Raw genomic sequence first — 12,735 nt, forward strand, 5'->3', positions numbered from 1 at the left:
TAAATACAAAATGATAATTGTTGTATTGAAAAAAATGGATTGTTTTTCTCTTCCATCCTTTGCATAATTATGAAAAAATCTTGTGTTCTTATCCCTAGATTGTAATCATGCTTCTCGAGACTTTTGCTAGCAAAAAAAATTCTTCTCTACAGCATAACATAAATAAATAATATTTATATATTAAAAATCTTTGGAATGATAGATAAAATTTTAAGATAATTATTATAATGTTAGAAATCTAGATGACATTAAAATTTTAAAAACTTCATTCAAAGAATTCATAAAAGAAAAACTAAAGACAAGAATGAACAATAAAGTTTCTATTTCTTACGTTTATTTATTTTGTTTAAATGTTCTTCTCTTTAAGAATTCAATGAAAAGATATAGATAAGAAAATTGTGTGTGTATATATATATATGTGTGGCTACATAAATAAAGTTGGTAGTATAAAATGAAAATTGTATAAATCTTATAGTCAAGAAAAATCGTGTAATCCTCATAGTTAGAAAGTGATCCTTACTATAAGAAAGAAAGTGAATGTTAAAGCACACATATGATTACAATGTTCCTTCTATATTTTTCCTCTGAAATATTAAGATAATGAAATGGGAGAAAATTCATGTAGATGTTGAATTTCCTTTAGAGTGATCTCCTTCTTTGTTCCCAATTATTGGTCGAAATAATGCCCATGAGAACTAGAATCATGGATTTGAATGAGATTCCCTTTGATTATAACTTATAGAAGACTCCTCACTTGAAGGTGTAGCTATAACTAATGATGAATTGAAAGGCATGGGAGGATTGTTAACATCATCCCAATTTCCTTCCAAAATCTGGACCACTGAGCTCATGCTTGATCAATATCTTGAATTGTACTGAATGAACCAAATTCCTACTTTGCGTAGTCTTATTGATGCCTCCTTCTCTTTGCATTCTATTTCTCCTATACTAATTCCACTCAACCCTCTCTCTAACTCCCCCTTCTCCATTAACTTGAATGCCCACTTTGGAAATTACATCTTACTAGAGTGGCTCACATGTAGATCAAAATTCTTCCTCCCTCCAACAAGTTCCAGTAATACCATCCCAAAACTATAAACATCTGATTTTTCCATCATAGGCCCCAAATTTTTATTTCACACCTCTAGAGAAATATATCCTAGGGTTCCTCTTGTAGTTGTCATTGATATGTGATCATCTCTCTTCCCACATAGTTTAGCTAGACCAAAATCAACTATTTTGGGTGTGAGTTCTTCATCTAGTAATATTTTGTGGGGTTTTATGTTGAAATGAATGATACGGTTGTCACAATCTTGGTGTAAATAGGCTACACCTTGAGCTACACCCAAAGAAATTGAATATAACTATGTCAAATTTAAGATTTGCTCCTTGTCTCTTCCTATAAATATAAACTTTTCTAGAGCTCCATTAGCCATGTATGCACACACCAATGTGTTTATGTGTTCTTTAAAGCAATATCCCATCAGGCAAACCAAATGAACATGATAGATCCTACCAATAGTTGCTACTTCATTCATGAATTGATTTTCACCATGTCCTAATAGATCAAGCATTTTAACTGCCACAAGATAGCCACTTGGTATCTTTCCTTTATAAACCACACCGAAACCTCCTTCTCCCACTTTTTGAGCAAACTTATTGGCGATCTACATAAGTTGAGAGTATGAATATTTGAATGACATTTGATGAACATAATCTTGCAAGAACTTCGCTACGTTGGGAACATCAAGTTTCTTAGAAAATAAGGATAATCTCCTCCTTTGATTAAAGAACAAAAGCAATAATCCTGTCAGTAACAATACACCGGTTCTGATGGATGCACCTAATTAAAATTCTTACATTAATGAAACACAAAGATTGAAAGATATAAGAATTTAAATGATATAAAAGTGAACAACAATGGAAGGACTAGAGTGACATTGATGAAAGCTAAATTAATATAGTTATTTTTTAATATATTGTTTAGCACCGTTTATTAAAATTGTACACTAAAAAATGAAAATTTAAAAATTTAAATTTCGAAAAAATAAATTAAATTTAACTATTGAAAAGTTTTAGTCTAGTAATCAAACCTTTGTATGTGATGTTTAAGCAACTACTATAGCTTTTTATCATTTTTTGACAAACCTTACAATGTTAATATAATGTTATATTTTTTATCAATGACTAAAACAATGAGCAATTCACAAGATGTCCACTTTTAAAGAATAGATTGATTGAAATAATACAATAGATGATTGTTTTCTTAAACTTGAGAAAGAAAATACTTTTAAGCATTGTAGTACTAACATATTTATCCTTGATGCATTAACAAGAAAGGGATATTTAACTAAATCAATAGCATTCTTAGCAGTGTTAACATGAGATGTCTACTTTTAAACGATGGATTGATTGAAAAATGTAATAAATTTGAAGAAAAAAATAGTCTAACTATTCCACTGGATATATAAATTACGGAGACTATCGATAAGGAATACTTTCCTAGACCAATAACATTGTTAGCTGTGTTAAACCAACCTGCACGGTCTGAATTACCTACAACGGCCGAGTCGAATTTAGTATCATGCTTAGGAGATAATCCTTTTCTAAATATTAAAATTTGACGCTTTTGCACCATCCGCCGATTAAATAGACGACGGAGTTACGACTCTTACAATTGCCAATTACTTGTGTCGAATTTTTGAAGAGGTAGCTGCACTGATAATTTACAATACGTGTCCAACTACTATTACATTCTAAAGCATACATTTGATCAGTGGCATTGGCCGAGAAGTATTCTCTGATATTGATGTACTCGTGAGAAATGTGAAAGCGAGGGCTGGTCGACGGGTTACAAGCATCTCCCCACATATTTCTATCAACTATTGTAATGGGATAGGCAATATCCTCTTTTTGGCGGCGATGAAAGTGATTCATTAGAGGCAGGGTCACCGCAGCCGTTGTGCTTCTAATTTGAGTTGAAAATTTAACAAAAACTACCATAGACATACACTAATTTGACTTTACTTACCACGCAGTTGAATGCGGCGGGCACATCAGAATTCCCCGCGCTTTCTTTGACGCCTGAAAGTCACATATGATGATCGAAACATTTGAATTCCGCAAAAGAGAAATTTCGACAAATTTAGAGTTGAAGTTTCAAGGTCCTATTTAATTTGACTTACAGTCGACACTCGTCGATGCATGGAAATTAGCCATTCTATTAGAGGGGAATAATCCGGTATGGGCTAAATCGGAAACTAAACCGTTAAACATACAATGGGCATTCGAATAAGAGCTGTGTACCCTTGGATTTTTAGTTTAGTGTTTAGAGGGAATCGCATAGCATCTGCGGAAATACGAATAGTGGGTTCTAGTGGTTCCCCTTAGTTTGGATTGTTGTTGAAGGATTTTCCTTCTTCATTTTGTACCCTACTTAAAAGTACTCCCCACCTAGAAACAAAAGAGAAGCAAAAGTGGTTATGCTGTTCACTATTACTTTTTGGATAAGTTAAGTATTAAATATAAAGTTTAGTTGTTCGGTTAAAAATATGAAATACTTAAAGTTGACATATTTTTTCCAAGCTTAATTTTTTAGCGTGTGATGCTTTAGGATAGTCATTACTAAAGGACATGTTAGCCCCTTTTTTATGCCCCATACATGGATAGTGTCAGCCTATAGAAGACTCTCAGAATACCTTGTCATATAAGCCAATAGTCACGCTTTGATTAGTTCTCAACTCACGCCAAGCATTTTTCCTAGTTACTTCTTGATTGTTGATCAAATTGAAGATCAAAGACTCATGTTCTCGCAAAATGGAGTTGCCACGTGTCCCTATGGGTCCCCAAAAAGGATAGAGAAGTTTACAAAGTCTTCAACCGTTGATCAGAAACAAGATCACTGATCATCACATTGTAGTGATTTCTAACTGCATGATATTTAAAAAGTGTGACAAAGCAAGGAACTGACACATGGACTTGGTGGGACCAAGTGTATTGTGATCTTTAAAAAAAATGATGTCAACATTAGAGACTAGGTGGCACATCCTGATTCACTCTTACTATTACACATGCAACATTAACGTTTTCTTCCCAACCATAATATTGACAAGTGATCTATGCTTGTCGCTATCTCATAAAATCAAGATGTTCAAGTTTTAAGAAATGCGATAATGTTCACTATGTATCCCTATAGGCCAAAATTTTACTACATCACCATGCAAGAATCATAACTGTCCAATATCTAATAGATCAACGAAAATTGCATACTCGCAAAAGAAACATGTGGGATGATTAACCAAAACAAGAAAGTTGTAAAGTGACATATGTAATTAGTGGGCACATTTTCTAAATGAAATATTAAGAAGCCACAATTATGTTTGGTCATTTCATATGAAGCTAATCAAGGGTTGTCACTATGTCACAAGTTTGAGGTGCACGATGTTTAACAAAAGTGAAAAAGCAAGGAAATGACACATGTCCTATCAAGTAAAAAAATGATGTAGTATCAAGTTTGAATCACAACTTCATATTTCTTTCAAATCAACAATAAGTTTTCAAAATCTATTGTGTTACATGCATAATTCAACTATTGGAACATTCATGGTAAATCAAGACACCCTCGTACAAATGAATTCATCATAAAATGTGTAGTTTATTCCATGATTTGGTACAAAACAAGATAGATTGAAGCAGAGTAAAAAAAACCTTGAATTTTTGAGTTTTTATATTGCGAATTGTTGTCATTGAGGTAGCTTTTTGGCTATGATCATAAGTTTACAAGCAAGTGTCCAGACATTTCTATGCAAAGGTTTTCTATTTGATATTCTAATGTTGTAAACATGTCTCTACGAAGGGATTTCTATGATAAAGGCAATTGGTTGAGGGATGATGAAACATCGATGGGTGGCTTGGAGTTATTTAGAAAATGGTTTCAGAAAGAAATCATGATACACCACTCATCAATATCTAGGAATTCGACATTGGAAAGCTTTTTGTACTAGGTGTGCTTTTCATGGATGATGATTTGTTGAAAATATTGGCAAAGAGATATGATCCTATGTTATGAGTTGTGAAGAACCATGTTAGGGAAAATTTGTTCAGGGTGACAATGAAAGTGATCATAGAAATCTTTATGTTAAACCCCAACATTTCTCTACATGAAAAGATTGATTTTGATGACTTTCAAACCAAATATTATGCACAAAGAGTATACCTTGAAGGTGGACCACTATAGGAGCATTTTGTTATGGTAGGGCATCTAACATTTCGATAACACCATATACCCTAGAGCCCCTATTGAAGAAATATTTTAACTCTAGGGCATAGGCTCTATATATTTTTCTTCGCAAGATTTTTGGCATGGATGAACAATAGTATACCCCAACACTCTTAGTGTTTATGATTTCACAAATTCTGCAGTATGGAATGAGCTCAATATTTGCTTTTGCTTCCTGTTTAGCTAAAGAAATACATAGTGGGTTAATTGGCATAAGCAAGGGTAAAGTAGATAAACCTTTTGGTTGGTATTCCCACCTTATGTACATGTGTCTCTTTAAAGGTGTTTCTATCTTTGTAAAAGACATGAAATTAGGATGAGAAAGAAAAGGAGAGAAGCTAACCATCCATTTTTGGAGTGCATATATGATTTGGGAAGTCACAGATGCCAGTTTTGTTCATTTTGATCGATATTTTGCATCTAAGATGAGGATGTTGTTAAGAAAAGTCAGCCCTCATATTCCTAAACCCTTACTAGAGTTGATAAGGCCTAAGGATCATGCTAAGGGATTGAAGGTTAGCCATAATCTGGGAGATATTATCCCATATTTAGTCTCTCTATTTTAAGACTATATGGTTTCCAAGGGAAACCCATGTCCTAACCTACCAAGTACCCTTGAAGGTAGGAGTCATGGAGTTTTTATCAAAAATTGGAGGACTTGAAGAGAGAGAGAGAGAGAGAGAGAGAGAGAGAGAGAGAGAGAGAGAGAGTTGACCTAGGAAGATCCATAGAGGCAATTTTTCAAAATTTCACTATTGACCACAATTTTGTGATAACTAAAAGATGATGGATACACTTGGCTAAGTCCCTAGATAGATATCAAATGGCCAAATCTCACAATAGATTTATAGATCTAGAGGGATTTTTTGAAATGTTTAAACAAAGAACTGGGGCTAAATCCTATGATCATATATTTTACTTTCTTGATGATATAGTTATAAATGATTTCTCTATACAAGAGTAGGAAGTAAAGAAAGAAAAATGAAGAGTTTTTAATAGAGTTCTGGAATTTGTTAATGCTTTAGATAGTAAATATGATCCTTTTGATGACATCAAGTTCTGGGGAGATAGGGTAAATAAATTGATGTCACATTTTGTTGGATTATGCAAACCTTGAATGAGAAGAAAGAGGAATTAATAAAGACATCCAAACTAAGCCAACAAGGTGAAAGGAAGAATGGTAAATAAATTCGACATTAGTCTAGGGTGATACACCCTCCAAAGCAAGGCTAGATATGTAGTTTCTAGGAATGTGGGGGTACATCCTATGCTAGTTTATCAAAGGCATCATTCAGAGAGCCTAACTTTAGAGCTAGCAACTAAGAAGAAAAGGTTGGCATAGGGATCTTCATCAATGATGGACAAGTAATTTGCCTCTCAAATACCCGTACATTTTGATAATGAAGAATATTTGAGGGAGCAATTAAAATAATGGGAGGTCAAGATGATATTTAATAACAACATCAAATATAGAGGAGGGAATACCTCAAGAACCCAAAATGCCACTCTTAGACCTCATTGTTGAAGATTTAAAAGGGAGGGAGATGAACCCTATTATAGAGAAATTTTCTAGAAAATTCCTTAGTGATGACAATTTTGTTAGGTCTAGCACCTTCATTCAATTTTTGTGGAGAACTGACATCTCCAATTTTGAGGAAAAATGCAAGAAAATAAAAGCAAAGAAACCTAAAAGACAAGACTCTAAAATTGAAGAAGAGATTAAAGTTGCATTGATGTAAAATTTTAGTCAGGTAACCCCTGAGTGGGGAAGATAATTGTTGAAGGATTCAAGTGTTCTTATACTATTAGAATGGAACATTGCTCATGCAATGGTGTTTGATTCCATCAAGAAAGAATAGAGCAGAAAATTCAATACACAAGAGGAGGTCAAGGAAGCACACAAAGGGTTGAAATTGTTGGAATTACAAATGGGAAACATATACTTCTGAAGGGGGGTGGGCTGAATCAAAAGTTCAAACTTTAGCACTTAAAACTCTTATACCATTCATTAGATGCATGTAATAAACTGAGATGAAATGTAAAGCAAATACATCAAAACATATACACATACACACACACTTGACACCTGATATGATTACCCATAAACCCTTCAAATGAGAATGTAAAACTAAGGTGGAGATGACACCCACAATTCTTCACTACTGCAACAATAAAGTGTCACCTGTCAAGGTTAGATAGTTTGACCATTTTCATGATCTGCCCTATGAAAGGCCTACCCTATTAAAGGCTTACAAAGGATTGTTAGATCCTACCCTATTAAATAATTTTGAATACCATGTCAGAAGTGTGCCTAGTTAAACGACTTTCATAACATTCACTTGGAATGTCACCCTGTTAAAGGATTTTACAATGATTGTTAAGTCAACCTTAGTCCAAAGGATTTCACCCTGTTGATACAGTTGTTAAAAAGTAATGGTAGAATGTTTGACTTGATAACTTACAACTAGGCACAAAATTTTTTTAAATAGTTGTTTCTGCCATCACAAATAACTAGGTCCATTCTATGTTACTCGACACTTGATAATACTGATGCTTGACACTTATTATAATTTTGTCTGGCTCAGCACCTGAACTTGCTTGGCATCAACTGTATTCTCAACACTTGAATTACTTGGCACATGAGTGACTCAACACTCATTGCAACTCAACATCTATACGTATTATGCTCAACATATATTACTAGCTCAGCATGGACTTAGTAAGTATCTTAAGTGTGTTGACACTCAATTGTCAAAACCAATCTAAGATCAACAATCTCCCCCTTTGAGATGAGTGTCAAAAATAATTAACTATATGTAACATATCTAATCTTCTCGAGTGTAATACATTCATGGCTCTATATATACAAAAAACTTCAAACTTTTCAAAATTTTGGAATAGACTTATATGCCTCAAAATTTTGTAACTCCCCCTGAGTTAATGTGGCTATTTTGTATCCAAAATATCTTCTCTTCTCTAAGTATATTTTGTTCTTACTGATACTCTTTGGCTTTAAAAATATTGATACTCTTTATCTATCTGATATGCTCTATTTCGACTCTTTTGTTGTTTTCTCCCCCTTTGTTTGATCTCCCCATTTTATGTTATCTCCCTCTTTCTCTTTGTCACCCCCTTTTTGACACTGATTTCAAAGGGTATATACACTGATTGCATATTTGTCCAAAATGTTTTTGTGGACTTCCATTATAATTTGCAAAGCAACATCCCTGTTGTCTAATGTAACATCTAAGGATTTTATTTTGATAGCTATCTCTACTGCAAGGTGAACTAGTCCATCCAAAGTTGAAAGATTAGGATCTTTCTTTAACACTATTTTTGCATAAGCTAGTTCCTTTTGGAGTATTCCCATATGAGGGGTAAGGGAGGCTTGTATATTAAGAAACTTGGCTCTTATGTTAGCCTCTTCTGTTGTTAAGACAACTAGTTGATTTTGTGTTTAAAGCACTAAACAAAAATGCTTCTCACTTTGAGCTAGGTTATTAGGTAATTGCATACCTAAGAGTTTCAAATTGTTCTCTAGACTCAAAATCCTATGGCTCATTTCTTGTGGGAAGAGTGTGGGATCACACAATTTTGTGTACAATGAGAATATGTTCTCAAGTACCTTCTTCAATTTCTCAATTTTGGTAGCTAATTCAACATGTAATAGTGCCATTTCACTAGATATTTTCTCATTAACATTCCCTTGAAATTTCATCTCAAACCATTCCATAGTTTAGTATTAGTATCCTGGTATTTATTAGTCACCTATTCCCTAATTTTTGATAGTTTTTCTAATATGGGCTTGGATTCTTTAGGTGTTTGCAAGCTAAAGGCATCCAAAAAGATGTTCTTAATCTCTTGTAATGCTTGCCTTTGTTTATACTCATTTTTGAGTATTTCTTGAGCTTTCATTCTGTCCAAGGCTTCTTGCATTATAATTATCTATTCTAATGTCATGATTGCATAGTCATATTTAGGTATCACTACCTCTTCATCTAAAATTGCATCACCATAGTGAAATACCTTGGCAACCTTGGATGAACTAGAGCCTGGTGCTGATATCTACAATGGTATTGCATCAGTGCTCAGCCTTTGAAAGACTTTTGTTGGAGTATGAGATGTTGGTAAATTTACTAGTGTTTGTATGGCTTCTTGCTCCTTCTCCTTTGGTGTGTCCTTTTCTTCATTCTTGTCTTGATCGATTATTAATTATGACTTGCTCCTTGTGTTTGTGTATAAGGTACGGGTACCTCTTTCTATCCTGTTTATGCTTCTAAAGTTTTCTCCTCTTGAGTAGTCTGTGTTTGTTGTTCAACCATAACAACTTTTACAGTAACATCAACCTTTGCAGATTTATCATCTGATGTTTGCACTAGAGGTTGACCACTAGTAGCTAAAGGGATTATAGAAGGTGGTTCTTGTGTATTCACCTTGTCCCTTGTTATATCAGCTACTACTTTTTGAAGTTCATCCACATTGACCAACATAGGGTTCTTACATAATCTAGCTTGTATTGTGGTTTGGTCAAGGATCTTCTTTAGATCCTCTATAGTTAATGGATTGATGTTCTGAGGTGAACTATTAGGAACATCCTTTACTTTTATAAGTTCTGTAGGTGTGTTTGTGTCATATGGAGGGCTCATGGCTAGCATTTGTGTGCCTCGCACACTCTAGTTTGTTTGTTGCTCATTAGTTGTTGCCATGTCAACTGACTTCTTTGGTGTCTCCTCCACAGTGGTGTTTTCCTTTTCTTTTTCTGTTTCTTCCTCCTTTTCCTCACCTTCCTCATTATTTCTATCCTCAAAGGGATCTTCTTCTACTACTTTTATTGTAGTCAAGCCATTTATCAATTTCCACATTTGTGTGAATTTCTTGACAACATGCTCAATTTTGTTCTGCAGAATGCTAGAAGCTCTATATTTGGGTGCAAATTGATTTCCATACTTCTTGTTTGCCTTGGTAATTTGTTCCCTAAATAACTTTGGCATCACTTGTGCTAATGTTGATTCCCTCGTTTCTTTCTCCATGTTTAGGCAGTAATGCAACTTATTCTCAACAATAGTGCTCAATTCCTTTAGCATTGTATTATCCAATTCAAGAGGAGTGTTTTTGAATTTTTCCATCATGGCATACACTAACTCTTCTTTCATATTTTGGTCTTCTCTACCAAGTTTTTAAAAATTAATACCTTTTAATCTTGTTAAGAATACATTATCTCAAATATTTTCAAGATTAGATTTAGGTGTATGACTTACCACTCTAAACTAACTTGTATCCTTAGACTCTGTCTTCTCATAATTTGTCTCTACTTGTGCTATGTATTTTCTTCTTGGTTTCTTTTCAACTAGGCCCTTCTATTTAGTTACTTTTGTTTTCTCCTTTTCCTGCTCTTTGGCATTTTGTGTATTGGCCCTTGTACTAGCTCTTGTTGTTGGACTATAGTCTTTGTTGCTTTTGGTTTGGTAGCCCTTGTTGCTTTTGGTTTGGTTGTAGGTTGTGCCTTAGCTTTCCTCTTCTTTGGTTCAGGCTTTGCTGGTGCTTCCTTGACTTCTTCTCCCTCTGCACCTTCTTCTTCCTGATCTTCACCCATGCCTTGGTTTGAAGAAAGAGGTTCTTGACCTTGCACCTCTTCTTCCTCTTCCTCTTCATCATCATCATCATCTCCATCATCACCTACACCTTCTCCAAATTTAGTCTTTAGTTTCCTCACTATTTTTTCCTTCTTTTTCAAAGTTGAGGTTGTCTTCAATTCCATCTCAACCTTTGACTTAACAACATCATAATTACCAAAATTTTTGGCACTTTTGTCAATTTCTTTAGCAAGGAGTGCAGTGATAGCAGTTGAGGCTTCATCAACATTAATTTCATATCCTAAAGGCTTTAGCCATCTAACTCTAGGTATAGTGTCATGTCCCCTTTTCAAATAATAAAAAAAAAAAATAATCTTTGCTAAGACAGGCAGGCCCAAGAAAGTGAAGTTTCGGAAAAAGGGAGTTAATCTTTGGAAACCGTTGGACTAATAAATGATAATTATTATTAAAATATGTTTCATTAACCTCTCTTGGACGTGAGTTACAGTTATTCCCTTTTTAAAGAGGTTTGGAGGCATTTTGGGGGGAATTCCAGACTTGATTTTCACTCATTCTTTGTTATTCTTCAGAGGCTGCCAAACCTGTGAAGAAGGAGACCCAAGAACGGGAGTTTGCAGGTTTCCAGGGAGACCTAAGAACGGGAGTTTGCAGGTTTCCAGGAAGGCTAAGGACGGGAGTTTGAAGTCATTCCATTTGCATGCTCATACAGAGTTTGCCTTTGTGCTGAACAGTGCAGATTTGTGAGTTTCCGGGTGTATTTTTTGTAAGAGTTTGGTGTTTCCGATTGAGTATTTCATATCAGTTTTGGTTGCTGCTGTATTTTATACTTTAAGCTGTTAAAATAGATCTGAATATATATATTGGGACGTGATTAAATTTCTGAGATAGATTATTAGTGTTCTTGTGGTGTTTTCGGGCATATTTTGTGCTATTTCGGGAGGCCGATGAGCATAGTTTTGGTCCTACATTTTCAAGCTATTGTGTAAAGGCTATACGGATCTGGAAATGTCAATTTGTAGGCTGTTATGCTGCTGAAAGTTCTGTAAAAATTTCCATTTTCAGATTCATTAATAATTTGTGAAGTTGTGAAGCTTTTAGCACTATTTTCAACATACCCGATTTGGGGTTTCTTGAGAAATTTGGTGGATCTTTGTGATAGCAGTTGTTTGATTTTTGAAAATATAATTAGAGGTGTGAAATACCATATCAAATCAGAAAAGGGACATTTCAGTGGTATCAGAGCCATGATCTTGCCAGCCTGAGGGTTTGTAGAAGTTTGCAGGTCAGTTTTGACAACTACCCAGATCTTGCATTTCAGTTTTGAGAACTACCCAAATCTTGCATGTCATAATTTATGATTGCATGTTGCTTCTAATCAGCTGCATGTCAAAATTTATGGTTGCATGCTACTTCTAATCATTTTCATGTTAGTTCTTGGTGAATTTGGTGGTTGTAGAAGTTTGCATGTCAGTTTTGACAACTACCCAGATCTTGCATGTCAGTTTTGACAACTACCCAGATCTTGCATGTCATAATTTGGTGGTTGCATGTTGCTTCTAATCAGTTGCATGTCCAAATCTATGGTTGCATGCTACTTCTAATCATTTGCATGTTAGTTCTTGGTGTTTGAAGAAGTTATATCCTATTGGGGTTACACTCTATTTTATCCAGAATGGACAGGTATAGTACAGAGTCTCAGAGGGAACGATCTTGGACAATTGATAGCCAGAGTCAAAATAGTAGAAAGGATGGTTATTTAGACATTCGAGATAAACTTATGAAAATAAGCCATGACATGTCTAAACAGTTGGTTGAGCACCACCGTATAAATGACATGTTATCTGACCCAGCTAAGGTGGATAA

The 12,735-nt window shown here is 34.6% G+C and overlaps 1 pseudogene; it reads right to left on the minus strand.

Moving 5' to 3' along the window:
- Window positions 1-701: 701 nt before the first annotated feature.
- Window positions 702-3,219, minus strand: LOC149571596 (rust resistance kinase Lr10-like; annotated as a pseudogene).
- Window positions 3,220-12,735: the final 9,516 nt, after the last annotated feature.

The sequence above is a fragment of the Cupressus sempervirens genome, chromosome 2 (assembly GCF_028749045.1).
Source record: "Cupressus sempervirens isolate cs-2001-9-10 chromosome 2, ASM2874904v1, whole genome shotgun sequence".
NCBI lineage: Eukaryota > Viridiplantae > Streptophyta > Pinopsida > Cupressales > Cupressaceae > Cupressus > Cupressus sempervirens.